Genomic DNA, 5,888 nt, shown 5'->3' with positions numbered 1-5,888 from the left:
ATGTTTCTCTGATGCCAAAGTTTGTGAATTTAGCCACCACATAGTGTCTCAAAAGTTTTAGGGGATCACTCTCCAGCAATACATTTTTGAACACATACTTCCAACACTCCTGAATATTTATGTTATATATAATATAAAATGTGCCCCCAATTCATACTGTGTCCTAGGCCTTTCTCATGTTCTCTGGGGAGGATAGCACCAGGCTCAATGTCTCCATGTTGCTGATGAGAGAACTCAATCAAGCCCAGAGAGGCTAAGTAACTTGCCCAAGGTCACACACCATGAAAGTACAGAGCAGAGATTTGAACTCAAAAACCAAGGGGTATGGGTTTGGGTACAGGGAGTATGAAGAGAGTATTGGGGTGGGGAAGGTGGCGAGTGGGGACAGCTTGAGGGGCATCCTCACATCCCCTTCTAAACTCAGGGCTGGGACGGGAAAGAGAAAAGACAGGTTGTGATTGGAGCTGGAGCCTGTGCTACATGGGGCCTGGGTGGACGAGGGATAGAAGATCACAGAGCAGAGTGGGCATAGGGCCAGCTGCAATTTGACTGAGATCTAAAGAATGAAGGTCCTGTTGAGCAGGGGGAAGTGAAGGAAGCCAGTGGTAGCATTTCCCACTCTAGAGAGCACATGCCAGGAGAAGATAAGGGAGACAGGAAGCTGAGCAGGGGCCAGTGCCGGTGCAGCCCCAGTGGGCGAGGAGAGGCTGAGCTGAGCCAGGGACTGGCGATGTGCCCAGCTGGACTTCAGAAGACCAGGGCTCTCCCTCCCCTCTTAGCTACTGGAGAGTAGCTAACGGTTTGACCAACCAGACCCAACTCAGATAACAACGGAGTGTGGTCCCTTCAGAGATCACCTCCTGCTTACGACGAGGACTAGTAACCACGCATGGAGAACTTACGCATGTACTGGGCACTGTATTAAGCAAGCAGAATACATGTGTTTTATTCTCACTAGTGCCCTATGAAACGTATAAAGAAACAGCCATTATTCACATCTCATAGATGAGGGAACGGAGGCAGAGAACAGTGATCGGACCTGTTCACCTGAAACATACTTTTGTAACTATTAGACCGTCCCATAAGGATAAATGAGGTTACTTTTATACAAAGTGCCAGGACAGAGTGTGAATTCAGTAGGTGGGAGAGATAAGAAAGGGCCTTGGCTTTGGGTTGGGGGCAGCAAACGGAAGTGACCCTGCAGCAGGAAGAATGACCGTTGACTTTAAGTATGATCCTGAAGGGGAGGCAAGGAAGATATGAATCTTCCTCAGAACTTTCCCCACGTAGTCACTAACCCACCCCAATTTAGGGAAGATGAAAAGAAGCCCGTCACGTCAGAGCGATTCCCGCTCTCGCCTCCTCAGTGGAAGCCTGGTATGTTCCTGGCTCAGCTCCTGCCTATCTACCCAGCCTTATCTTTCCATGTACTCTGGTCTCAGCCAAATCTGCTCCTCCTGATTTCCTGAACACAGAACACACAAATATTATCTTTTCACTTTCCTTATCTTCTTTTTAGATAAACAGAAGTTCCTAATTTTAAGATGGTCAACTTTATAAATCTTTTCCATTAGTTCATGCTTTTTGTGCCTTCAGAAATCCTTCCCTATCCTGGGGTCATGAAGATGTTTCCAATTTATCTTCCAAAGCTTTACAGTTTAGCCTTTTACCTTTAGGTGTATGGTGTGAAGTGCGGGTCAAGATTAGTTTCCTTTATGCGGGTATCCAGTTTCCCCAACACCGTTTATTAGAATTCTGCCCTTCCTCACTGATCTGCAGTGATATGCCTGACAGTAAATGTGTTTATTCTGTTTCAATAGCCTATTTTTCTCTCCCTGCACCAAGGCTGTGTTATCCTAATTGGTATGGTTTTATAATAATACACCTTCATATCTTGGAAATCAAGTCTTCCTACTCTGTCCCTCAAGAGTATCTTGGCTGTGTCTGTATGTTGAACTTCTATACATAACTTTTAGAATCACTTTACTAGGTTGTTAGGATTTGGTTGGTATCCCATTAGATGTGTTAATGGTTTGGGGGAGAATTGACGTCTTCAGGATATTAAATCATTCAATGCATGATAGCGTATATCTCTTCGTTTATTTATATCTTCTTTGGTGCCTTTCAGAGTTTTATAAGTTTATCTCTAGACATCTTCCCCATCCTTTGACAGATTTTCCCCCCTGGGCCTTTCATATATTTTTTAAGATATTTTACTTATTTCTTATGTCAGAGAAAGAGAAAGAGCACAAGCAGGGGGAAAAGCACACTCCCTGCTGAGCAAGGAGCTTGATGTGGGACTCCATCCCTGGACCCTGGGACCATGACCTGAGCTGAAGGCAGACTCTTAACCGACTGAGCCACCCAGGTGTCCCTGGGCCTTTCATATCTTAAAATGTTACCGAAAATAGTATTTAAAAGAAATGCCATGTTCTAGCGGCTTATTGCTAGTATAAGAATATGATTATTTTGTTGCATTGATTCTGTATCTAGAAACCTTAGTAAACTCTTTTATTTATTTCAATAATTACAGATTCTTTTGAATTTCATATATGCATAGTTATATGCATATATCACTAATACATAGTGACTTTTATTTCTTTTTTTCTAATTTTTATAGTTTCTTTATTTGGCGGGGAGGGGGAGAGGGAGAGAGGGAATCCTAAGCAGGCTCCATGCCCAGCACAGTGCCTGATGTGGGGCTCAGTCTCGCAACCCTGAAATCATGACCCGAGCCGAAATCAAGAGTCAGATGTTTAACCAACTGAGGCACCCAGGTGCCCCTATAGTTTCCTTTTCTTAATTTATTGTTCTGGCTACAACCTCTAATGCAATGTGAATAGAAATAATTTTTTTAAGTATTCTTAAAATTTTCCTGGTTTAAAATGGAAAGTTTTCACCTTTTTACCATTAAACATGATGCTTGCTGTATTTTTAATAGATACCCTTTATTGTATTAAATAGGATTCCTTTTATTTCTAGTTTACTGAGTTTTTATCATAACTGTTTTGAGTTTTTCAAATCCTTTACCATAATCTAATGACATGATCATACAAGTTTCCATCTTTAACCTGTTAACATGACAAATGTTTTAAGTTTATATTATCAAACTAACCTTGCATTACTGAGATGAAATTTCTTTATGAGGTATTTTCCTTTTTATGTATATTTTATTCTTTGGTTCTTTTTCTCCAGATGTCTCCAAATTCTCCCCACTCCTTATAAAGCCCTGCAGTGGCACCACCTCCTTCTGAAAAGCCTTCCCAGATGTTAGAAATGACCTCTCCCTCTTCTTACAAAACCAATAGAATTTGCGTCCGGTTGTAGCTCCATTGTCACCTCCTTTCTCTTGTCTTCTCTCCCAGACTCTAAATCTTGTGCTCTCTTCTCAGCCCACTCCTACCTTCCAGGACCCAGAACAGAGGAAGTATGGAGTGTGACCTAGGATGAGAACATGGGCTTGGGTAAAGCTGCCGGGATTTACATCTCAGTCCTGCCACTTGCTAGCTGTTAGATTTAGGGGATGCTGTTCGGACTCTCTGAGACCATCAGAAAAACAGGAAGAACAATAGTACCTGCCTCGCAGAGCTGTTGTGAGAAGGAAATGAGCTGGTATAAGAGAATTACTTAGTACAGCTCTGGGCACATATTATTTCTGTTAGCTCACTCAGCAGTCATTACCACTACTCTATGCTTCGGCTACTGTGAGCCATTCACAATTTTGGGGGGGGGCATTATTTATTTCTAAACGCTTCTGGAGCCATCTTCTCTTCTTCCTTTATTTCCTCTAATGTGCTTCACCTGATGCTTCATTCCTTTATTCAATGGGTATTTATTGAGCACTTACTGTGTGCTAGGACCTGAAACAGATAAGATTCAGAAAGAAGGAAGGAAGGAAGGAAGGGAGGGAGGGAGGCAGGCAAGCAAGAAAGAAAGAAAAAGAAAGAAAGAAGGAAGGAAAGAAAGAAAATGAACGTAACAGGCTTGAGCCATTGGTAGTATTTAAGGATGGCCAAAACAGAACAAACGTTGGGGAGGCAGATGTGATGTGAAGGGGTGAGGGGGCTGGAATCTGACGAAGAGTCTTTCCTGCTGCATTAAAGAATTGAGACTTTATCTTGAGGTGACTCTCACCTCCTTCTTTGGCCTCCCCAACACTTGTTAGAGTAGGTGCCACCTACTCCAGGACGTCTTTTTTTTTTTTTTAATATTTTATTTATTAGAGAGAGAGAGAGAGATATAGCAAGAGAGAGCATGAGCAGGAGTGGGGAGAGAGAGAAGCAGGCTTCCCACTGAACAGGGAGCCCCATGTAGGGCTCGATCCCAGGACCCTGGGATCATGGCTTGAGGTGAAGGCAGATGCTTAACTGACTGAGTCATCCAAGTGCCCCTCGAGGAAGCCTTTCCTAACTTCATACCCACAAGTCTGAGCTGGCAATTCCTGCTGTTCTACTATAGCTCTCTCTTTTCACTCTTCATAGCCCTTAATTATTTCCGTGATAATTGTCTGTTTAAGCATCTGTCCTCCACACCAAAAGCTGTAGGAGGGCAGGGAATGTGTTTTAACATTTCTGCGTCACCAGGCTAGCAGAGTACTTGGCACAGAGTAAGTGTTCAATTGATGTTTATTGGGTGAATGAACAAATAAATAGGACATCCAGGGAAGGAAAGAAAATTGTGACTCACAAAATGCCTGGCACGTAATTGGCCCATAGAAAATTATCTAATCTTTTTTGGGGTGCCTGAGTGGCTCAGTCGGTTAAGGGTCCGACTCTTGATTTTGCCTCAGGTCATGATCTCAGGGTCCTGAGATGGAGCCTCACATCAGCTCCCCGCTTACCAGGAAGTCTGCAGGAGATTCTTTCCCTCTCCCCCTCCCCTCCCCCTCTCCCTCCCTCTCTCCCTCAAGTAAATAAATCTTTAAAATCAATCAATCAATCTTCTTAAAAAATAAAATTATCTAATCTTTTTTGTGCCTCCGATTTCTCAGCTGGAAAATGGGGATAAAACAGAAATTATCCCAAAAGGGTGTCATGGGTCTGTGAAATGCTTAATCACAGATCTTATACAGTGTCACGGATAATTCTCAGTATGCTAAAAACATCATTCTCATACAAACAGACACTGAACATGGGTCAAATTTTCATTTAGCTCATTAATAAAGGGACTAGCAGGATGGCAAAGCCAGTTCAAAATAGAATATAAAAACTGAAGTTTTCATAGTCAATGAAAAAGAAAAACATTGAAAAAAAATAAGATTGCTAAATTATATGCAAAATGAATTAATGTCTTACAGGGTAATAAAATCATAACCTTTGGGATTGTCTTCACTACAGACTGAAAATGAAATCATCACAGTTTATCATTTTACAGAACTGTAAAGTGTCTGGGCCCTAGCCAGTTGTGTCAATAATGTTAAACTTCTCTTTACAAGCCGATGACTCTTAAGTAGACATGCTGGTCCATGCTTTATTAGGAGACTAAAAGGTCTCACGAGGGTGGCTGGCTGGCTCAGTGGGTAGAGCATGCAACTCTTGATCTCCTCTTGGTTGTGACTTTGAGGCCCACTGTGGGTGTAGAGATTACTTAAAATCTTTAGAAAAAAAAGTCACAGAGTCATCTATTTATTTTAGTAACATGTTTCAGATCGTTTTTCTTAACACTAATAAGTTTAATTATAAATACTAACTGTTGTTGTTAAGGTTCTCAATAAATGTTTGCTGAATGATTTTCATTTGATTGGATTTTTTTCCTTTTCTCCAGCAGCAGAATTTAGGGCCTACAGAACAGGTTGGCTGAGAGGGGAAACCTGTAGGATACCTATGCTCTTCCCTCCCTCAACTTGGGGTGCTATCTGGCTAATTCTGTGTCACCAAATAGGCAGAGGG

This window comes from Mustela putorius, unplaced genomic scaffold, assembly GCF_011764305.1.
Source record: "Mustela putorius furo isolate JIRA1106 unplaced genomic scaffold, ASM1176430v1.1 tig00000743_pilon_pilon_pilon, whole genome shotgun sequence".
Lineage (NCBI taxonomy): Eukaryota > Metazoa > Chordata > Mammalia > Carnivora > Mustelidae > Mustela > Mustela putorius.
Note: the sequence above shows the minus strand (reverse complement) of the source record.